We start from the raw sequence: 25,472 nt of genomic DNA on the forward strand, positions 1-25,472 counted from the left end.
CAGCAGCAAAAAAGGATTATGAGGCAGACCTAATAAGTAAGGGTTTCTACAAAATTGCAGTTGATTCTATAAAAAAATGTAGAAAAGGGATAATCCCATGTATTTCCTTTTCTTGAAAAAACGTCACTCTTTCCTCAAAAATACTGACATAATCAGATCTCAGTTATCCACGTTTATGGAAAATAGTGGATACCTGTGTATATATCTGCATACATGCATATAAACATACATATAATGTTTTAATTGTTTCAGTTTTTAAACTGAACCAAAAATTTTGGGACACCCTGTATTATATGCTTTTGTGTGTACATATATATACATATATAGATATGCATATATATTTTCACAAAGATATAATCAGGATTTTATTAAGCTTTTATGATACTAAAATGTTACTAAGTCAAAATGAAGGATAAAAAAAATCAAAATATTATCAAGGAAATCACTTCATTCATTCATTGAACAGATTTGCAAAGCACCAACTCAGTCCCACAAAACCTGTCTGAATTAAACTATTATTTTGAGAATATTATGCTCTTTTTATCTTAAAAAAACAAAACATAACCAAATGACTGACTATGACCATAGTAAGATTTATGGATTTATGGATCATTCTTTACTTCTTCTGAAGAATGAATTGCTACCTGATTTTGTCAAACATTCATGTCATCTCTATGTCAAGAATGATATTTTAAGTCAAAGTATCAATTTTCTTTTATTGGTACTTTAGATAAAAGTATTTCTAACTGTGGTTGAGTATGTGGCCATTGGGCTGAACCAATGCTCCCAAGTACAGAGAAGTTAAGGAAATGACCTGAAAATGATCACACACCTGGTAAGTATCAGAAATGAGATTCAAATTCAGTTTTCTCCTGAGTCTAGCAATCTTTCTGTTATACTGTACTGCCTCCTTGTATGAGGATAGTAGAAGTAGAAATGCAATCAATGAAACATCAGGTGTTGAGCATCCAACTTCAATGATGGGGAAACAAGTTCACCCCCTTTCCTGAGGCAACTCACTCAGCAAATAAAGAGACCAAAGGCAAGGGAGATGCCCTCCACTACATAATTTCTCAGTGCTTTGATACAGCAAACTTTGGGATTAGGGGAGAAAAACATCAAGTTTTGAAGACATAGAGGAGAACAAAAGGAGAGCTATTTTTTTACACTATCTTAACTGACAACTTCTCCATAAAATCTTTCCTGAATATCAAACTCCAGAAATGATCCCCTCCTCCCAAGAGAAAATATAGTATAGTGAAGACTATTTTTGAACTGCAATCAGGAAATTTGGGTTCAAACATAAGTTTTGGGACTGTGGAAAAGAGAAGAGGAAAAGGAAAAAGAAAAGTCCATTTATAAAATTGCCTATTAAGCACTATGCTTAAAATTTCTAGGCCTCGCCAAGTTTTATCATCAGCATAAACAATGGTTGGGGTCAATAAACTCAAAGGTCATTTTTCCAGTTCTAAATCTATGAATCTGTGATCCTTTGAGATATTGATTACTATTTTTATGTGTCCTTCTAATGCTTAATTATTTTTTAACATTTATTGGTCTTGATATGTAATTTATTGTAATGGATTAATATTAAATAATTGGCAGCTGGTATAACCTTATTTTTTTAAATAAAAATATTGCAATGTATAAGACCATGTCTAATCAATACTAACTTATTTTAAAATATATTTCAATATTACATTCTTTTCTTTTCTTGCCTTCTAATTTTTATGACATCTCAGAATTATTAAAAGTCCAACAGTTAAATTATAATCTAAATTTAGAAAATTTTTCCACAGTTGCTGTCATATTTTCGGTTGTAAATTGAACTCTATGATCTCAATGCATTGTAACTGAGCTTTCTCCATTTCTAGAGGAAAAAATTCATATGAATCCAAAACTGAGGAATCAGGTGGTTTTGTTGTACTTTTAAGAATGGTCTTAAAACCCATTTCCAAAATGTTTTTATGTTCTGAAGGGAATATGGCCTAGTAGGAGAGATGCCTAAGTTACAATAAAAGATCCTACTTTGCTATTGACTTGTTCTGTGAGCATGGGCAAGTTACCTAACTATGCCTTAAATGAAATGAATGGTATCTAACAAAATGATGTTGCACTTTCATAAAGGCACAATGTATGGAAACATTCTAAAATTTTTTAAATACTATTGTACAAGGAGGCATTATCTTTCCAGACTAGGCTAGTCCTCAGAAAGTGGGCATAGTCTGTTGCCAGGGTCATACACAAAATCTTTATTACCATGATAGAACTTGCCTGAAATTGTGTTCTGATACAATTTTAAGAACCCAAGCAGTACCACCTCGGGGAAAGGGAGAAAGGGCAATATCACCCTCTCATAATCCAAATCAACTGCATGTATTTAAGAGCACATCTACATCATCTGGAAACAAGAAATCTGTTGGTCACCCTTAATACCATAAAATAATTACAGTTGACATTGATATTGAATTTTAAGGTTACAAAGTGGTAGCATATCATCTCATTTAATTTTCACAGCCACCCTATGAGGTAAATTTGACAGATAAGCAAACTAAGGCTCAGGGATGTTGAGTGACAACTATTAAGTAAAAGAGGCTATATTCAAAGATAGGTCTTCCTAACTCCATATCAAGCACTATTCCCATACTTTATCATATTATGTCTCATGCTCTCTGTTTGGCATATAAAACTTTTCACACTCTGAACCTCAACCTATATTTCCAGCCTGGCCACACATTATTCTCTTTATCTTACTCTATTGTCCAATTAAAATGGTTTTATTGCTATTCCTCCATCCCACTCATTCTCTGCACCCTGTTCTCTATGCCTGGAATGTACTCTGTCCTCACCTCTGTTTCTTAGAATACCTTAATTCCTTTAAGACTTAGTTTAATAACTTTAGTTAAATGACATTATACATAAAGATGTTCCTAATCTCCCCCATGCCAGGTCTGAGTGCTCTCCCTCCAAACATTACCTAGTATTTATTTTGCATGCATACTATATATTTACATAGATACACACTGTCTAAGTAGAATGTATGATCCTTGAGGTTGGGGACTGTTTCATTTTTGTCATTATATGCACTTTTCATACAGTAGATCCTTAACACATGCTATTTAAAAAATATATTGACTTGATTTATATGTAAGAAAACTGTCTAAGACCAACAATATTTAGCTTGAGAAGTTTTTGCTGAACTTAGACTAAGTTGGACCTGGTGACTATCATTAACTCTTAACCTAAGAATAAATATATATTTTATATGGCTTGGAGAAGGAAATGGCAAACCACTCCAGTATCTTTACCAAGAAAACCCCAAATGCAGTCATGAAGAATTGGACATAACTGAAATGACTGAACAACAGTTGTTGCAACAACAATACAGCAATCTTTTCTCTGTCCACTGCAGAGGGGGGTGGGGCTGTACTCTTTAACAGACATTTTCTATGTTGAATTCAAATTGTGTATTTCCAAAAGGGGCAATTAAGATCGGATCCTCCAGCTGAATCCCAATTAACTGCCTTCTGACCACTCTGGATTATACAAGACATTACTGCTAGTCCCCAATCAGGTCTCTTAGCACAGAAAATGTGGGAAGGTGGGGAGATATACACCACTCCATACATACCTTTGTAGTAGACACAAAACAAAAGACAGAACCAGCAAACCCAAAGGGTCCCTACAACCTGATCATCACAACCTTGTATTTATTTTACTACAGACCTGACCCATGACCATGAAAGCATGATGCTATTCATCATAGTTATGGATACTGTCAATAAGAGGTGATATATATTTCCATGTCAAGGTACTATCATTACTGTAAGGATGGCTTGTTTCTGCAGGGATCATTTTTTACTGAGGATCAAATTTTGGGGAATGGTAAGCCTTTTCTCACTGCTACTAAACCTTAAAGAACTAATGTGAGGTGATATACCCAGACAATTCTCTTGGATATACTGCAGGAATGCCATCTATATCTTCATCCAACAAATGTCATTTTCCAAAAACTAGTATTAACATATCTTAGTACTTCTCTAACTCAACAGTATCTGGTGATTTTTGTACTGACCAAACCAACCTTCAAACCATGTTCAAGCACATAAAACTGGATCTTTTAATGTCGGTAATGACTTATCATCAAATCCAAGACAATATAATATATTTTGTAGGACTCATTCCTTCCTGACCTCTTTGCAAAAATGGATACTATTAATCACCTACTTCTTTTTGAGGTTAGATTTCTCCCATATTTCTCTGATCATTCATCTTCGTTCTTTTATCTGCCAGCCCCTAAGTAAGTATAGGCATCTGCCAAAAGTTTACACTCAGCTTCCTTTTCTTCTCTCTCTATTCTGTCTTCTTTGGATATCTAATCTATTTTACCTATTCCTACAACTTTTATGATCACTGTTTCCAAACGTCTGTTTCCAGGCTTCCCATATTCCCAGATCTCCAACCCATGTTTCCAACTTTCCACAACATACATTCACCTGGAGATCCTGCCAACTTCTCAAATTCAGTCTGTCCAAAAGTGAGCTCATCATTTTCTCCCACAACTGGCCCTCTTTCTGTTAATGACATCATTACCCTCCCAGCTTCCTAATCTAGAAACTTTGGTGTCATATTTGATTCATCCCTTTTATTCAGCCTCAACCTGACCAGTATTGTTCTCCTCTTCATCCTCCCTCCAAAACAAATTTGTTCCAGACACCAGAATTTCTAACAATGGCTTTCCAGACCCTATTCACCTTCCACTGGGAATACAACTAAAGCCTTCTTGACTGGTCTATCGCCTTCCAATAATCCTGCAGGTTAAACTTTAGTGCAGTAAACTGCCTCATTCATATGTATTTTTTCCCTCAGAGATATTATAAACTCTCCAAAAAGAAGAAAAACTACACAATAGATACATACTATGTAACCATTTCCAAGATTTTTATAAAATAATGAGTTGAGCCCAACAAACTCATTCTGCTAATAGTCTGCTGAGGCCTCCATTTTTTAATCTTTCTTCATTTAAGGCTTGTTCTTACCTGCCTAATCCTATGTGTTAATTCCCACTATAAATTCCCCCAAATCCTGTTTTACTGACCCTATTTGCATGAAAATTCTATCTAGCTGGTTTGGACTGTTGGGTTCATACTTCAACCTTGATTTTCTCAAGTCCTTTTCAGAATAAAATGCTTAGAGTCTCTCCCTTGTGTAATGAACAGATATTCTTTAAAGGTAAGGTAATATGTTCTATCTTAATTTTTACTTGATTAACATCAGTTACCAAAATATGGCAGAATCCTTAATAAAAGAATGGATAATTTGAATTGGATCACTATAATTTCTTATGTAAACTTTCCACAATCTTTTATGGAAATATTCTCAGTCAATTGTGATGATATATTTGCTGCCAATCATTTAACTTTTTAAGCGATAAAATACTTGATATTTATATAGGGCTTTACGGTTTACATCCACTATTTCATTTGACCTTGATAGCAATTTTAAGGGGCAGACAATGCAAATGTCATTACTCCTGCATCACATACAGGGCAACTTGGCTCAGAGAGATTATGTGACTTGACCTTTTGCTAGTAAGAGTAGTGCCAGAAATTGAACCCAGGTCTTTTGATTCCAAGTGCTTGTTCTATTATTCCATGCTGCCCAAATGATTTTTTTTCTGTATATATATATAATGATATTAAAGGAAAATATATGCAATAGAAATCAGACTTTGAGAATATAACTAAGTAACTGCTTTTCCCCTGCCATTTTAAAATTTAAAATCTTCACTAGGTTATCTCCTGTTCCTCTTCCTCTTCTTCTTTCTTCTTCTTCTTCCTCTTCTTCTTTCTTCTTCTTTTTCTTCTTTCTTCTTCTTTTTTTTTGTCATTGAATTCAATCACCTCTATCACAAATGCATCAAAAATTTAAACTTGTTTTATCCATTGTGCTCTCTCTGAACCATTTAAAAATGTGGTTTCCTGAACAAGGAAAAACATTAATACCGACAAAATATATCAGCTGATGTCTACTTTCCACACAAAGTCTTTGTGCTATCATCTAATAGCCTTTGTGCTACAATCCAAAATTAGTGTCCAGAAAAAAACTGGACTTTAAGAAACTACTTTTAAGCTTATTCCTGGCAGTTAATGTTTGTTTCTTTGCACAATTTATATTATAATAGCCAAAAGATGCTTGGTTGATTTTTTCTGCCTACAGTACTGATGCCAAAACTTCTTAGGTCAAAATGAAATGTCGTTAAGCAACTATTCCTGGACCTTTGTCTTTAATGAAATTACAAAGACCCTATGTTCAAGATTTCAAAATTCCTTTCAGATACAGATGGCAGAATGGAATTCACTAGAATTTTAATTTTATATCCACACTTTTCCAGTCACATACTTAAAACACCAATGGTCTTAATTTTTATTTGACAAATATTTGGAGTTCAACCTCATTTGAGCCCTAATGTGATCATGTACTGAAACCAAATCTTACTACTAGGCATTGTTAATAATGAAGCTCTCGTGTGGACTACAACATAGCATTTACACTCTTTCTGTTAGTGTTTGCTTGCATTTTTGGTTTTCGTCTCAAGTTATTTTTACCTTCTTTCTAAATCCAATTTTTCTTGTGTAGCAAGACAACTGTCTAACTATGTATACATTTATTGTATTTAACATATACTTTAACATATTTAACATGCATGGGACTACCTGCCATCTAGGGGAAGGGGTGAGGGGAAGGAGGGGAAAAGTTGGAACAGAAGTTTTTACAAGGGTCAATGTTGAAAAATTACCCAAGCATATGTTTTGTCAATAAAAAGCTATAATAAAAAATTAAGAATAACGAAGCTTTCATTGGTTTGGTTGGTGATGAGAACAAAGGCATATCAAACATAGTAAGACACAGTGATTGGCTATTGCTGCAAAGGGAAAAAATATATAATGGGTAGGATAAATTTGTGATTATTTTAACATAATTCATCAGCATTACAAGAAAAATCAATAAAAACTATATCTAATAATAATCACATTATACATAATTAATCCTAAAATTTTATATACATACTATATATGTGTATGTATGTATGTATGTATGTATACACACACATATATATATCATTCACAACCATTCTACTTTTAAGGTGACATATAACAAACTTCTAAAATCTGTTTTCTGGCCACAATCTCCTTATTCTCCTTTCCAATAATTATTATTATTCTTTAGTTGGTTTTCAAGAGTGATCTTTCATACAACTTCCTTTTCTTCTAGTTCATCACACTTATTGCAGTTTCCTTGCCTTTCCTTTAGGATGTACTTACCTTCCCCTTGAATCTCCTACCCTCTTGTTCTTCTATTGCTGATCTCTGCTAAGCCCCAACCTTGGGCAAACTACAGTATCTATCTTCTTTCGTATCCCTGAGCCACTAAATACACAGAAGAAGCCACAAAGCCACATTGATTGAATTCACTATAAATATGTGCTATCTCATTTCAACTGCAAAGCAAAATTTTCATTCAGCTCTAATTGATTCCATAGCACACTCCTCTCAATGGCTTTCTCTATGATGCTTTCTCTAGTCCCCCCAACTGGAATGATCCCTCCATCCCTAAAAGCTGTAGGCCTATGTTTGATGCCTCCCTCTGTAATTATCATACTATAATTTGTTTTAAGTCATATTTGTACAAACCTTGTTCTCCTACTAGGTTGTAAGTTCCTTAAAGGCAAGGACTAGGATGGGGTGTGTGTGTGTGTGTGCACATATATATGCATATATATATGTGTGTGTGTGTGTGTGTTGTGTGTGTGTGAGCATAAATATATATGTATATATGTATATATCTTACATGTTAACATATTATTATATTGTAGAGGGCCTGGATTCTGGAGAAATATATTTGAAACAAGGATACTTACAACAAGGTGTGTTAACTCAAAATGATTGATGAGATGATGGTTCTCTAGTTCACATATAATTAGCCATTAGCATGGTGATGTAATGATTCTCTAGTTCACACATACTCAGTATGTTGTAATGATGTAATTGTAATAGGGTATTTAAGGGCTGAGACAACTGGGGACAGTCAGTCAGTCAGAGTGAACAGACTGTGAAGGAGACAATAAAGACTTTAAACTCTATTCCTGACCATCCTCGTTGTGACTATCCTGCTGAGACCAAGGCCCATTTGGAGGAACTCCAAAAAGCTAGCCCAGACATTATACTATATGATAAATAATTTGTCCCTAAAATGAAAAATAAATTTACATACTGAAGAAGAAGACCTCTTTACTATTCAGATGTATTAGCAATACTATGAAAGTACTATACTCATGGATAATGCTCTTCCCTCCAAATGTACCTAACCATTTTGTCTTCTTAAAAATCTACAGATATCACAAACTATATAACCTACCACATATGAAGAGAGATGCTCAGGGTTTGCATTAAGTAAGATTTTACATTATCTCAGATCTAGAACTTTTTAATTTGCTAGAAATGGAAGAAAGACCTAATAAATTCTTCCTGAGTTTTTTGTTGTTGTTCAGTCATTTCAGTTTTGTCTGACTTTTTGTGACCCTACTTGGGTTTTTTTTGTTTTTTTTTTTTTTGGCAAAGATACTAGAACGGTAGGATTAAGTGACTTGCTCAGTAAGTATCTGGTAAGCATCTGGGGTTAGATTTGAACTCAGAAGGGTGACACTTTCTGACTGATGGCCCAATGCTTTTTGCACTATTGCACCACCTAGCCACCTCTCCTTCTGACATCGTCCTGTCCTCTTAAATGCTTCTTGATTGTCCTAATATTTAACATTTCTGCTTTTTGGCTTTGAAATCTCTATTCATGCCATCTTCTCACTTAGATACATCCTCCTCACCCCCATCGTCTCCTGTTAAAACTTTTCCCAGTCTTCGATAGACAACCCAAACATCAAATTCTTTGGCCACTCAAGCAAAAGTGATCTTTTCCTTCATATTGTACCTATGTTATTTTATAAAGTTAGACAGACTTAGGTATATCTAACCTTCCTTCCTAGAATATTATTTTAAGGCCTTTTTTAGATAACAGTAAATCAATCATCTATTCATTCATTTCATAGGTGCAAGACAACTGAACAAAAACCCTTCAGTGAATGACAACTCACTACTACAAACTTTAGAAACTGGAAATTGGTTTGAGAGAAATGAATTAAGTTAGAAATTCAAGATACAAATAAACTTAATAATACCTTTTTTCTTTCTTATGTGCCATTCATTCTTTTGTGAACTAATGGTCACTAACATAGTGGAGTAAGTCCTTTGGCTCTGGAAAATTTACATATAAGTAATGTTCAGTCAAAGCTATGTGAACAGGTCCTTATTTATTTCTCTATGAATGGGTCCAATAAGTTTACAAAGTGAGTCCAAATCTCTCTTCCATTCCTTTTCTTCTTCCTTCCTTCAACTGTAATGGGATTCTGATTATTGCAACCAGCTCGGCCCAGCCCAGCCCAAACCTGCCCCCAATCCTGAGCCTCACATAAATAATTAAATCATGGGTCTCACTAGAATTATGAGTGGGCTAGAATATTCTGTAACCACATCATCAGGTTACCATGTGATGTTTACTATATAAAGGTACAGAAATCAGCCAATAAGAATGTAGCACCAACATGATGCAGACTGACAGGACATTGGACTTGCAAACCTTCTCTCTCCTGACATGTCAACCTGCACAGTTCCCCTTGCCTTGTTGTCCCTGGGTGAACCTAAATTAATGCCCTCCCCAACTGGGTTTTTCTGCCCGTCTTCTGGGGAACCCCATGCACAGTTCCACCAAGGATCTAAGACCTCCCCATATCAGCAAACTCCTCCTTTACCCTCGGAGTTTACACATCTTGTGCCATAATCAGCACCATTTACTCTACAAAAATCCTTGTCTTGATTTGCTGGGCTACTGACTCCCTCAAGGAATTTGGCCCACCCAATGAGTGCATAAATCTCATTAAAATACCTTTGCATGGGTTGGAGTCTGAATTTTTTCAGAGGCAACACCACATACACATACCTGATACCTAAATACTATAAGTAGTAACAGAAGTAACAGATGTTTTTCAGTCATTTTTCAGTCACATCTGACTTTCTATAACTACATCTGGAGATTTCTTGGCAAAGATTCTAGAATAGTTTCCTTCTCAAGCTAATTCTACAGCTGAGGAACTGAGGCAAACAGGGATTTATGTGACTTGCCCAGGATCAAAGTATCCCAGGTCAGGAAGATGAGCCTTATTGACTCCAAGTCCTGCATTATATTCATTATACCCTTTACTTCCCCTTAAGTCATAAAATTGATAAAACAGAACTAACACACATAAAAGATGGCACCTTCCTGTATGAAACTGAAAGCTGCCAAATCTTCTCTTTTGCAGAACCTCGGGAGCTGATCTGATGCTAGCAATGGTCATTCATTTAGTGTGGAGGCCTATCTAGGATGTAGACTTGAATATCTGCTGCATGTCCACCTTAACCAGTTCCATGTGGCTTTGACTAATTATAAAGAATCTTCTTAAATCTCATTTGGCTCCATAGTTCTTGCATGACTTGTTTCTTTCCTTTCTTAGTGTGCATGCTGATCTCCCACCATAACCATTCCCAGCCCTCCCCAAACAAAAACATTCATTTAGATAAGCTTTTGCTGTTTAACAGTAGGAAATAAATTAGGTGGAAAAGAGTAATTAGTTCTTCTTTCCAACTTCCTCATATTCCTAGAGACAGAGAGATATATTAATGCTCTCATCTGATAAGGCAGATTTAAAAGAGTTCCAAATTTATAATAATTCTGCCCATGGAAGTGTAATTAGAAAACTTAAAGAGTGGCTCATGATTATCCCTTACTATGGCCTGGGGATGTGGGATATTAGTCTTATATATCTCCCAGGTCTGTCCAAAGACCCCATGAAGCAAATGATGGGACCCACGGAAAAGTGAGCACAGAATCAATCACACCTCATGCAACTTTAATAGAATAAAAGGCAGTGATTGGGAGCAGGTGCCAGTCATAGCCATCTAAATCAAAGCAAGAAATGGGAGTCAAGAGTGTTCATTCCTCCTATTTTTCTCTCCATTCTTCAACCTTATGAGCAAGCACCCACGATTAAAAAAAAAAAAAATCAACAAATAGTCTATTAGTTCATACTTGTCCCTTTAATTTTTACCTCCCTAGTCTCATCTGAAGGCTTTATTTTGCGGAAAGTAACTATAGAACTACAATGCTTGCACTGCAGCTTCATGGAGAGGGACAAGACTGTCACCTCCCTCTCTCTTAGAGACAGCATCTAAAAACCCCCAAAGTGTGGAAAGGAGGGAATAGGGGAAGCTCCACCCTCCACAGAACTAGATGATGTGGTTACAGAATATTCTAGCCCGCTCATAATTCTAGTGAGACCCATGATTTAATTATTTCTGTGGGGCTCAGGATTGGGGGCAGGTTTGGGCTGGGCTGGGCTGAGCTGGTTGCAATAATCAGAATCCCATTACAGTTGAAGGAAGGAAGAAGAAAGGGAATGGAAGAGAGATTTGGACTCACTTTGTAAACTTATTAGACCCATTCATAAATCTCAAGTCCTTCCCACATTGGAACTACAGCTCCCTGAGTCCTTAATATGGCCAGGCCAAGATTACAAGAGGGCTTTTCCATCCCTAGAGAGCCAGAAAATAATATTAATTCAATGATAATCTCCTGGGGAATAAAGAACATATTTTGTTCCATCTTTCTTTATCTTATAGTGCTTAGGACAGGGGTTTGTCCATAGTAGGAATTGGAAGAATATTTGCCAGATGAATTTGACAAATTATATTCTGTTATCTAGTACTTAAAAAAAAAGCCCAATTTTGATAGTCTCCTATTAAAAACTATAACGTATTTCCAAAAAACACAGAAGCATCAAATGTTTCTTCAAAAAGATTTTTTAAAATTTCCATTTCTCAACATAAATGTGGGTTTAAAGAATATAAAGGTATATTCCAAAGGAACTCTAATGCCAAATTTTTTTTGTCTTTCCTTCAAAATGACTCAGAGGTACATATCTACATAAAACAGAATGACCTTTTTTTTTAGCTTTATATTTCTTTTATGTGTCTAAAAACTTATTTTCTCACTTCATATAAAATAAGTATTTTCATCTTTAACAATTGAGAGCTATTTAGGTTATCTTTTTTTTTTTCTTTGTAACGTAAAATCTGCATAGTTGTTTATATTTAATGGATATTAGTTCTATCAGAATATAAAATATAATTGACAAATGTAAGGTAGATATAACCTATTTACTCAATTCTTTCTTTATCACTGCAAGACAAAATAAAGCAAATGAAGAAAATAAATACAGCAAATAAAGCATCAAAATAAAAATTTTCTCAGGAATGGGAAACATGATTATAATCCCTGGAGTTCATTATTTTGTCATCTGATTCTTCAAGATATGTAAAACACTACCAGATGTTAAAGTTTGAGTTTTTGGGGGACTTTTGCTGCTTAATAAAATGTTTTAAACCAGTGTTAAGATAAGAATTTTTGTTAAAAATATCATAGCAGTACTAATTAGTATGTTTGATATTCTTTGCATTTGCTATGCTACTTTATTAGCTTCATAAAGGGGTGATAAAATGAGCTACTTGTAATTTTAATTGTAAACTTTTCAATTGAACATTTATAATGAACCTGCTAGATACAAATCAACCATTGCAATAGGCTCTGAGGATACAGAACTAGAAATATCAGAACTCCTAATCTCAAGAACCTACAATGGAATTGAGGTAAGGGAAGACACATATAAAAATAGGAGAGGTTGTGATAAGTACAGAGCAGACTTCTGAGGACTGTGTTGTGACAAATTTGATGGTGAGGCCATGTCAGATTGGAGAATTAAAGACTGTTTGTAGCAGCACATTGATGGAAAGTAAGGCACTCAAAAGAAAAGATGTAAAGAAACATATTGATTAAATGTCCCTAGAAAAGAAAGCTATTTTAGGAATAGCGAGGTGGTGCAGTGCATAGAGCACCAGCACCAGCCTTAAAGTCAGGAGGACATGAGTTCAAATCTGACCTCAGACACTTGACACTCCCTAGCTGTGTGTGTGACCCTGGGCAAGTCATTAACCCCAATTGCCTCAGAGAGAAAAAAGAAAATTAAAGCTATTTTATGAGGAGGAGGAGGAGGTAATCTGTAATGGGCTGAAGCTTGAGTTGATGCACTGAGGTCCCAAGCACGTGAGGTTAAATAGTAATTGGACCATACTCTATTAATATATATGCTTGGAGAAAGAATGGCCCCCGCCCACTCTCTGTGCAAGTCCTGATGTGTTGTATAGGAAATGACGATTTTGGTGGGTGGAGGCAGAGGTGCAGGAAGAGAGGTGGGGAGAGACGGCTGGCTTCTTGACTCAGCGTTGCAATCGCAATCCTCCCTTCACCTCTGATCCCTCTTCACCTCTGATCCTTCTTCACCTTTACTGAGAATAAAGATTGAAGATTTTCCCTTAACCTGAATTCCTGACTCCAGCTGATTTTAAAATATGCGGTCATCACAGTAATCAGTCAATAAACTGTTATTAAGTTCCTAAAAGGGGGAAGGAAGCAATTTTTCATATCTCTGAGACAGTAGTGAGAATTTCATTTGTATCCTGAAGAACCAGAACAATCAGGGTCACATGAGGAACTAACATGAAGAGGAAATGAGATCTAAAACTCTCTAAGACACACCCCAAGAGCTACCTTTAGCTTTCCAAGCTGTTTCATCCCTTTAATCCTTTCTTCCTTTGTTTTTGGAGGAAGACGACTATATGAAGAGACAACACAACTGCCTGTGTCCTCCTTCCTCAGGGAGTAAATGGGCAAAAAAGAGAGCAGATTCCAGCCTAGGGATGGATGTGTGAATAATGACATTAAAAATTAAGTATGGCTGTGTTTTGTTGTTTGATACATCTTACATATATACAATGTATGGTTATACATCATTTTCTTAATCTAATTCCAATGTGATCATTATATGTTATACTGTATTTAAAGTCTAATTAATCTAATGGCAATGAGTTGTATGGGATTTTCAGTGCCTGAATCTAAATAGGACTTAAATATCGATTTAACAGGAGTTGAGCCAAGAATTTAGAGTCTGAAAGACCCTGAATTGACACCTAAAGAATAAAAGGAAGAAAATACTAGAGAGATTATAATCCTTTTCCCCAACACACACACACACACACAGTTGTTACAAATAGCTTGCATTTGCTTAAGCTTATCATGAGTCCTAGAAGATTAGATTATTTCATGAAACCATTTCTTGCTAGCTTTGAGCACATAATGAAACTAATTTCATCAACCCTTATGCAGAGTACTTCAAATTTGCTGATTTTTTAAAAAACATTTATGACTGAGCAACATGTAATCTTAAAAGATCTCCTTTAACAAGATATTGGTACTTATTTAATATCGTACAAGACTCCTTGATAACAAAAGAGATAACTTTATGCAATGATTCTATCAAACATAGAGGGAAAAAATGCAAAGTTTATTAATGGCCAGATTGTGGAGAGCCTTGAATAACAAATGAAAGGATTTTTCCTTTCTTTTATAAGCTTTGATGAGTCAGTGATGGGTTTTCATTTCATTAGGGAAATTACATGATTAGATATATGTATTTGAAAGATTTCTTTGATACTTTGGTAAATAGAGCACTAGGTTTAGACTTAGAAAGAATTGTTTGAAATCTGCCTCAGAAAAGAGCTGAGTGACCCTTAGATCACTTAATAGCACTTAACTGCTTTCTGCTTCAGTTTTCCCATCTGAAAAAGTGGTAAAATAATAGCATTTATTTCAGAAGATTGTTCAAATGAATATACATAAGGATCTGAGATAAAAATAAAATAAGATAATATTTGTAAAGTGCTTAGTAGTGCTTATCATATGGTAAATGCTATATAAATATTTGTTACAATCGTCATTATTATGATGAGAATGTATTTGTAACAGAAATGTTTTAACAAGAAGCCATATTTTATAAGTCTTTGGTCCAGTTTTTTCCCACTACACCATACTTCAGAACTTTATTTGGGGTGGGAGGAAAATCTGTGAGCAGAATTCTTATTCTCCCAGACTTTGAGTTAGGGACATGGAGACTTTGCAAATTCTGATAGAACTAAATCCAAGTTACCATCATTTGGTTCCTCAAAGAGAAAGAAAAAAAGTCTTGGATTCATTGTATTTCCTAAGTTTGCTTCAATTAGTTTAACTTAAAAGCATGGATTTTTATTTAAAAGCCTTAAAGTTCACCAATCAATAAACATTCCTAGTACCAATCATTGCTGTTTTATTTTTTTGAAACTATCTTATATATCAATTTGAAAACCTTGTTGAATTCTAGTTTAATGTATTTTTATTAAGTTACAATGTAGTTATGTTTTAGTTTTATAGTAATATAAGCTTTTTTAACTCAAAGCTTTCAGAAAGGCAACTAACACCAAAAAAACAAATATAATATGAATGTACTGAATGTACTGAATGTATTAAGAAATTATGCAATGCAAAATTTTGAGTATCTACTTCAATTCAAAAGGCAAAAGACTAAGGCTTGGAGAACTTGAAATCCAAATTTAAAAAAAAATTTTTTTTAGATTTGAGAAAAAAGAATGAAAAGAAGACAGAAAAGAGTATACATACACATACATTCACCTTACAATCTCTCTCTTTAAACAACTGATGAAATAAGTCATTTATTTCCTGCTCATAATGGACAGTTAGATGGCAGGAATCCCTAATACCACTGACTGAAAGAAAGCCCATGGAATCTCTAAGACAGGATTTCCTATCTTTTTCTGTGTCATAAACCTTCTTGGTAGTCAGGAGGAGCCTATGGACACTTCAGAATGATGTTTAATGCCTCCATTCATAATCTTTTTTTTTTTTAAATAAAGCTTTTCATTTTCAAAACATATGCATGGATAATTTGACATTGACCTTGCATAGCCTTGTGTTTCAGATTTTCTCCTCCTTCTCCCATTCCCTTCCCCAGATGGCAAGCAATTCAATAAATGCTAAACATGTTAAAATATATGTTAAATCCAATATGTATAAACAAATTTATGCAATTCTCTTGCTGCACAAGAAAAATCAGATGAAAAAATAAAGTAAATGAAGTAAGAAAACAAAATGCAAGTGAACAACAACAAAAAAGAGTGAAAATGCTATGTTGTAATCCACATTCACTTCCCACAGTCTTCTCTCTGGGTGCAGATGGTTCTCTTCATCACAAGATCATTGGAAGTGGCATCAATTATCTCATTGTTGGAATCACATCCATCAAAATTGATTGTCGTATAATATTGATGTTGCCGTGTACAATGATCTCCTGGTTCTGCTCATTTCACTCAGCATTAGTTCATGTAAGTCTCTCCAAGCTTCTCTGTATTCATCCTGCTGGTCATTTCTTACAGAACAATAATATTCCATAACATTCATAGACCATAATCTATTCAGCCATGCTCCAACTAATGGGCATCCACTCAGTTCCCAGTTTCTTGCCACTATGAAAAGGGCTGCCACAAACATTTTTGCACATACTGATCCCTTTCCTTCCTTTAAGACTCTTTGGGATAGAACTGTTGGATGTTGTATCACTGTTGGATGAAAGGATATGCAGTTTGATAGCTTTTTGAGCATAGTTCCAGATTCCTCTCTAGAATTATTGGATCTATTCACAGTTCCACTAACAATGTATCAGTGTCCCAGTTTTCCCACATCCCCTCCAGCATTGGTCATTATCTTTTCCTGTCATCTTAGCCAATCTGACAGGGGTGTAGTGGTATCTCAAAGTTGTCTTAATTTGCATTTCTCTTATCAATAATGATTTGGAATACCTTTTCATATGACTAGAAATAGTTTTAATTTCTTCATCTGAAAATTGTTCATATCCTTTGCCATTTATCTATGGAGGATGGCTTAGATTCTTATAAATTTGAGTTAATTCTCTATATATTTTAGAAATGAGGCCTTTATCAGAACCCTTAAATGTAAAAATATTTTCCTGTAATGGGCTGAGGCTTGAGTTGATGCACTGAGGTCCCAAGCACGTGAGGTTAAATAGTAATTGGACTATACTCTATTAATATACATGCTTGGATAAAGAATGGCCCCACCCACTGTCTGTGCAAGTCCTAATGTGTTGTAAAAGAAATGACAATTTTGGTGGGTGGAGGCAGAGGGGCAGGAAGAGAGGTGGAGAGAGGCTGCTGGCTGGGTTCTGCTCTGGTGGCTTCTGGTCTCTTGGCTTCTGGTCTGGCTGCCTTCTTGACGTAGCTGACATTGCGTCTAGAAGGAGGGTATGTATGTAAACAACAGTCACACATACACCTTCTTCAATTTCCCAATTTATTGCTTCCCTTCTGATCTTGTCTGCATTAGTTTTTTTGTACAAAATCTTTTAAACTTAATATAATAAAAATTATCTATCTGGTATTCAATTATGAGTTCTAGTTCTTCTGCCTCCATTCATTATTGCAGGAAATGTTAAATTTCTGTTAAAAGTTAGTGGAAATCAAGATGCATTTTTTCCCATCAATGTTTATAGGCATGCTTAAATGTATCCAAGGGCCCAGTTAAAGAAGCTCTGCTCTATAGATGGCTGTTCATTGTTCTTTTTTAAGGATGGAAGCAGAATCTAATTTCTTCTGTGATGTATATCTGTTTATCTATGAAGTAGTAACACTGCCATTCTATGCACAGAGCTTATATGTTAAATGACTGTTGTCCTTCAAGGTCACGTGAGGGAGCTCTGTATTTCTTCGGCAGCCAGATGATGCAGTGGATAAAACTCTGGACCTGGAATCAGGAATACTTGAGTTCAAATGCAGTCTCTGACATATATTAGTTGTGTGACCCTGGACAAATCCCTTAACCTTTTTTCCCTCAATTTCCTCCTCTATGAAATGAAGTAGGAAAAGAAATGACAAACCTACCTTTTCCAAGAAAACCCCAAATGAGGTGATCGGAAACGATTAAATAACAACAATACTTACAATACTGCAATTACACAAAACATTTCAGGAGCTGCCTTTGGAAACTGCAAACCATGCCAGAAGCCCAGTCTCACGGCAATTTTCGTTCTTTATAAAATCATGCCTTCAATGAAATTACTCAACTTAATCATCACCTTCCTTTACATTAGACACGGCTCTGGATAACTTTGAGTTGTGTCTAAAAGCAAAATGTTCCCTCAATTAGTGAAGATAGCTTTCAAGATATTCGTAAGAATATGCCTTGGGCTTTAAAGACAAATTCCAAAAGAAACAACCTAAAAGTTATTGTTGGATCAAGTGCAAAGCTTCTAAAAATTTACTACATTTAAAAGGACAGAATTAATTTGGATAGGTAAATTCTAGGATATTTTTAATTTAAATTTTTTTTGTTATTAAAAAAAAAACTAATGGTCCTAATTTATTACATCTGTTATATGTGATGAAATGGATAGATTGTGACCCACAGTCAGAATTCAGCCTGAGATGCTTCCTAGCATCTCATTATGTGAACCTGAATAACTCAATCTCTCCGAGCCTTGGTTTCCTCATCTGTTAAACAAAAAAAAAAGGGGGGGAGGCCTAATAAGAGCATCTAACTTTAACATATTATAAAAATATGAGCTATATGTTTTCTCAAAACAAAGAGAACGTGGCATACTTTCAAAATATGTAGAATTATTTTTCTCTCTTCTTTCATAGCTGGAAGGGATCTCAAAGTCTATTTAGTTCACGATAAGAGACTTGACCAAAGTAGACCAAAAAAGAAGTGACAGAGCCAGATATGAACCCTCATTCTCTGGCTCCAAAACCCCTGGCAGTTAGTTTCTTCTTTTGCTCAAAGGCAACAAGAACCAAAGTTCCATAAGACTCTCAATTGTCCTACTTTGTTGGGCTCAAAATGATTATAATTATGCATAGAGCAAGTAGACAGTTGTTAATTTTTGCTAATATTTGTTGCAAAGGATGAAGAGGCAGAGAAAGATTATAAAGCATTTGATACTTTCCTTCAAACTAAGTTGGTTTATATCTTGATGCTTGGTGATTTCAAGGCAAAGTTGGACACTGAGGTAAAAGGCCAAAAGATATTTTTAGAAAAAAAGTGATTACAGTTCAAGAATAAAAGATTTGAAAGACTTATGAATTTAAAATTTCGTCATTTATATTTTTCCCTCAGGAATAAAGTTAGAAGGCTTTAGGAATACAGAGTAGCAGAGTGCATCACCCAAAATAATGAAATGTTATCTTAATATACAAGGAATCAAAAATCTGAAATAAGAAAGAACCTCAGAGATTATGCAGTCCAACTCTCATTTTGGAGCACAGGGAAGCTAAATGATTTTCCCATGCTCACATAGGAATTATGTGTCAGAGACATATGAGGACTGAGTCCTCTTAATTTCAAAATTAGTTTTTTTTTCAATGTACTACATTCCCTTCAAAGCTGGTTATTGACTTGGGAGTAATTTTAGAGTTGTCTATGTGTAGGCCAACCAAGAACCAGTTAGAGAAAACATCACAATAGATTTCAACATGAACCAAAAAAAGTATAAAGATGAGAAGAATAACATGGTATAGTGGGGAACACAGTGGATTTGAAATTAAAAGAACTGATTCCCTACCAATTAAGATGCCATTTAGATTAATTTAATTCAAATCACTTTGCTCAAATAAGTTATATCCCTAATTGCTAAAAGAACTGATAGATGTAATTATTGAAGCACTGTTTACGATATTTTAAAAATTATGGACGACAATGGGAAGAACACTGCAGGATTACAAAAGAGCATGTGGCATCCCAATTTTTAAAAAGAGCATGAGAATGAAATCAGCAAACTAAGAGATAATGAATATGATGTTGATTCCTGGAAAAAATTCTAGAACATATAATCAAAGAGAAAGTAAATATCTAGAATAGGAAGAGAATTAGCATAAGGACTAGAATGGCTCCATCAAAAACAAGTTATGTTCTAAACATTTCCTTTTTTGATACACTTCTAAACTAGACATGAAGAGAATGTTGTATATTAAGGCTTCCTTAATTTTTTTCCCACACATGACCCTTTTTAGCTAGAGGAGTTTTTACATGATCCTGGGTATATAAAATAGGTATACAAATCAAACATCTGATAATAAACATAATTTCATGAACCCTAAATTCACTTATATGACCCTATGTGGAGTCACAACCCAGTTTAAGAAGCCTTGCTGTAAATATATCTCACCTACTTATTTTTTTAGCAAAGCATTTAAATATTTTATGCTACTCTTATAGAAAAGATAAAGAGATATAGCTAGATGACAGTACTATTAGGCAGATTTGAAATGAGAAACAGTCAAATGCAAAAAACAGTTTTTATTGATTCCATGTTATCCTAGAAGGAAAACTTCAGTGGAGTGACCTAGAGGTCTGTGCCTGACCTTTTGCTACTCCAAATATTTACCAATATAGATAGATATTAGATAGATGACAAAAAGCTAGGAGGGATAACTGATACAATGGCTGTCAGTGAGAATCCAAAAAGATCTTCAGAAGGTAGAAAATTGGTCTGACTCTATTAAAATAAAATGTAATAGGGATAAATGTAGTTTTGGGAAATTGACTTCATAAATACAAGAGAGCTATGGCTAGACAGCAATCCATCTGGAAAAGATCTAGAGGTTTTGGTGTATTACAAGGATAATGTGAGTCAACAATGTGATGTGGCAGCCAAAAAAACTAATGTGATCTCAAGATGCAATAAGAGAAATAGCTTCCAGGAAAAGGAAAGGGATAATCCCATTGTACCCTGCCTTGCTCAGGTCATATTTGGAATACTCTTCTGGGTACCACACATTTTGGAAAAGATTCTGATAAGCTGGAAAAGGAAGACTCGGGGGCAGTAGTTGTTAGCCTGGGCTCTAAGGAAAGAAAAATGATAACTGCATTTCTAAGATAAATGCATTCCTTTCTAGTCCTGTGCATTTTATGTTAATCATTTGAAAAGATTCACAATTTTCACCAGACTATCAAAGGTGTTCAGGTCACAAAATCCCTTCTCAAGACTAGTAACTGTCTTCAAGCATATGAAGGGCTATTATGAAGAAAAAAAAAAAGGAATTAACTTGGTTAATTCACAAATAGTGAATTGTCTTCAAGTAAATTATATATGTATATAGCTGTGTGTGTGTGTGTGTGTGTGTGTGTGTGTGTGTATGTGTGTGTGTGTGTGTGTGTGTGTGTATCAGGAATCATTGGATTCTCTGAGACATGATAAGACTGTTGTTAAGACTTCAAAATCTGCAGGAATCATTGGATTCCCTAACACATAAAAAGACTGTTGCAGGACTTCAAAAACTTGTGGGGATTATTGGATTCCCTGACATGTGAAGCAATGGACAATAGATTGGTTTTGGATTATCTCTTGACTGCTGAAGAAGGCGTATATGTGACTGTTGTTTATATACCCTCCTTCTAGGACTTCTGGAAATCTTTTACACCATGCTGATTCATATTGTTTGTTATACCACTACTTGCACATACAATTCATGTTTGTTACACCACATCGAGCCTGCACTGACTGTGGGGAAAGTCATCACTAATAGCCTCTGTGTTATTGCTTATGTGCTTGTGTAATACCTCCCATGCTGATGGGTTTCTGCATACTTTTTTCTAGTAAGACCCTTCAGCCCAGAAACCTGCTAACAATTTCTGGCTTGACTCCCCACTTCCCTTTGGTATTTTTCATCTTTCTTCCTAAGAAATTGGGGGTGGGGGTGGGGGTGGAGTATATGACCACCTGTGTTCTAAAACTAAAGAAAGTGGGAGATGTAAAGGGCTGAAACTCTGAATAGGTACACTGGAGTCAGATAACTGAGCACTTAAGGCTAATTATCTATTGGACAATGACTATTAGCATATGTTTGGAATTGCTCTTCTCAACAGTTAATGCTGGCTCAATGTTTGGGGTTGAGAACTGTAGACAAGAATTAGAGTGGTATGAAACAAGCCAGACCTCACTTTTCCGCAGGACCAGGAGAAGGGAGGTTGGTAGTGAGCTTGTGGCAGTTTTGTCCATCTCTACTTCTCCCCCTAAAGACCAAGGACTTTTGCTTATCCTGACTCTGGGTAGCTCCAAGGGGCTAGCCCAGACTTTCCATATATATATATGTAAGTAAGCTTCAAGTATGGAGCTAGTGCTGAACTAGATGTTGTCATATGAAGTCTTGCTAGACTTAACAATTAACTATGTTAGGAAGCAAAAAGTAATAATAATTTTAGAATATAATAAAATGTCATTCCAGAAGGAGGTATGCTATAAACATTCAAAAGTCTTTTAGATAATTAAGTTCCAGAGTCTCCCATTTTCCATAAACTGACCCATCTTGCTGATTTACCAGTTCCTTATTACTCCTTCCAAAAGTCTTGATCATTTCATTCTCCAGTGCCCGTACATTCTGCACATATCCTTGTCATTTCCTTGCACTGCTTCTGTGGACTGATTTCTGATGCTAGTCAAAGGTGGACTCGACATCACCCAGAAAAATGAAGTAGCAACTAGACCTAATAGGTCCATATAATGGCAGTGAAGAATGGCAACAAATTTTATAAAATTGGCGGCTTTTCAGTAGTGAAATGGAATAGGATTCATACATATTCATACATTTTCAATTGACCCATCCTCATTTCCATTATCCAAGCAGTGAATTGGCTTGAATACATATATACACATATTTAAAATTTAGAAACCTACCATTTAAATTGCCTGTAAGTTGTGCTTGAATTTTTGACTGGATGCATTATTTATACTTTTCTATATCTAGTAAACATTTTAGCAATTTCTTAAGAAAGATAATATGAAAAAAAAATTCTTGTCCATGAACAGTTCAAGGTAATTTATTTTAGTTAAATATAAACTGTTCAAACATCCACAGTGTTTACTGAATATGTTAATAGCTCTATATTTGACCTGTTTCATTTAGTTGCTTGGTAACACATTCTACTATTCACAATGAGGTTGGTTACATTCTATTCCCTACCCTAATCTGACCACAATGCAATATTATGTTCAGTTTTTATTTTTATGGAATATTTTTTAGAATGTTTTAGAAAGAATATTTGCAAGCTAGAGCATATTCAAAGATAGGTGACCAGGATGATGAGGAAGTAAAAAAGTCCAGAGGTTACTGGAAGAAGGAAGATTTGAAGAGTTATGATAGCTGTCTGTTATGTGTAGAACAGACACGAATTTTATTATGCTTAGAGTAGAATTAGAAGCAATGGGTGGAAGCTGCACAACGGCTGATTCATGAGGAAAAATTTGATTAACAATTGGTCTGTTTTAAAATGAGGTTAACTGTCTCAGGAAATTGTGACCTCCCCAAGGCTGGAGGTCTTCACACTCATCAGGGATATCATAGAAGGAAGTCCACTAGACCAGGAGATCTTAGATGGATAACCTCAAGATGCTAGGATTCTAGGATCCTGCATTATTCAGCATATTCCAGAGCAAGAAAACTTGTGCTGATCCCTATGCACTATCTAAGCCAGTTCCCCATGTGACCAGCAGAAACTAGCTGGCCTGGTTACAAAATGTAATCCTTTGCCAAAGTAAAACTCACTTTTGCACATGCTGATTGAACCCATAACCTTAACCTCATTAGCCCTGTACTAAACAGCAAAAAATACACCCACACTTAGATTAGGAGATACAAAAGAAACAAGGTTTCATGCCTTAAACCACTTCATTCATAGTTTTCACTTATCCACAGCCATTTCCTTTATGGTTGTCAACTTGTTAGGTTGTAGCAATATGGTGAGAGTTTTTGGACTACTAATAAAATACATGTCAAATTCAGTAATAGCAAACTCCCTAGCTACTACTTTAATTCTTTTGTCATGACGGAAATCTGGTCGACTATTAATTGAAATGTAGAACCATGGGGTGGGGCTTGAAATTTTTTTTATTATGCAAGACTTTATTATTAAAGTATTTTTGTTATGACATTATGTAATGTGCTTTCTAGAGTCCCCAAGTTGGAGTGTCAAAATATATCTTCTGGACTAGCTCTCTGGAGGATTTTGGGACCAACCTGAGTCCTTGGTCTTAGTAGAGAAGTGATGAAGGCAGGAGAGCCACCAGGAGGATGGTCAAAAATGGAAATGTCTCATTTCCGGTCCTTCTCAGCCTTTAAATATCCTATTACAATTACATCATTACAACATACCGAATATGTTTGAACTAGAGAACCATTACATCACCATATTTAAGTACTAAGTATATACGTGAACTAGAGAACCATCATCTCATCAATTCCACTGAGTTAACACCTTGTAAGTATCCTTGTTTCAAGTATACTTCTCCAGAGTTCCAGCCCTTGACAACATTATATCTCATATCACATAATTCTCTATAACTTGGAGGCATGACATCTTCCAAACTTTATTTTTTAAATATAAATTTATAGACTTCTAATATGATGGAATTAATATACAAATTAATAGATTTCTAACATGATACAATTCCAATCTAGTGGCTTTTTCAAGAATTACTATGATTTGCATCAGGTTCCTGGGAATAAATAGATATTGGCAGGGAAAACAAATTACAACTTGGTCTGGGAGAGTTCCCCCATTTATTTATCTTCCCCCAAACAGTAATCTTGGCACCAAAGCCATGGCAGCTTTCTTATTCTCCACTTAGAGGAATGGTATTCAAGTTGAAGAATATTTTGTCAACTAAGAAAAGAATGAAATACTTCTCAAAAATACAGGTCAAAATTCACCCTAAAGGGAGAAGAGGCATTATTCATTGATAATAATGGCAGTTGGGTGGTGATAGAGCACTGGCCTAGAGTAAGGAACACTTATCTTCCTGAGTTCAAATCCAGCTTCAGACACTTACTAGCTGTGTGATTCTGGGTAAGTCATTTGCCCATTTGTCTCAGTTTTAAGCTGGAGAAAGAAATAGCAAATAATTCCATTATCTTTGCCAAGAAAACCCCAAATGGGGTGATGAAGAATCAAACATGACTAAAAAATGTCTAATTAGAAAAATGATATTATCTACCTTGACAGTCTTTTGCAACCTAATCCCTAACCATTTAGATATTTCCTTTTCATATTTTCCATTGTTTTTCACATACACACTTTAAAAATTTCTTTTTTCAATTCAACAAGCATTTTAAATACATGCTAAATGTATGGCAGTTTACAAGACCCAAACAAAATAGAAAAAATCCAAAACCAAACCCAGGAAATCAACAACTATCTCTGTACTTAAGGAAATACAATTCTATTTTTTTTTTTAAAGAATCCAAGTTCTAGCATGGGCCTCAACTTCTGTATATGTGATGTGAAAACTCTAGATTTACAAGGGATTTTTTTTGTGACATTTACTTTCTTCCTGATGAATATTCTTGCATTGCATTTATAACTTTCCATATTAT

The 25,472-nt window shown here is 35.1% G+C and overlaps 1 protein-coding gene across 1 annotated transcript in view; it reads right to left on the minus strand.

The window, feature by feature from the left end:
• FBXL13 (F-box and leucine rich repeat protein 13) overlaps positions 1-25,472 on the minus strand; it is a 247,639-nt gene that overhangs the window by 88,365 nt on the left and 133,802 nt on the right. The window lies entirely within an intron of this gene.

This window comes from Sarcophilus harrisii, chromosome 5 (genome assembly GCF_902635505.1).
Source record: "Sarcophilus harrisii chromosome 5, mSarHar1.11, whole genome shotgun sequence".
NCBI classification, from domain to species: Eukaryota; Metazoa; Chordata; class Mammalia; order Dasyuromorphia; family Dasyuridae; genus Sarcophilus; species Sarcophilus harrisii.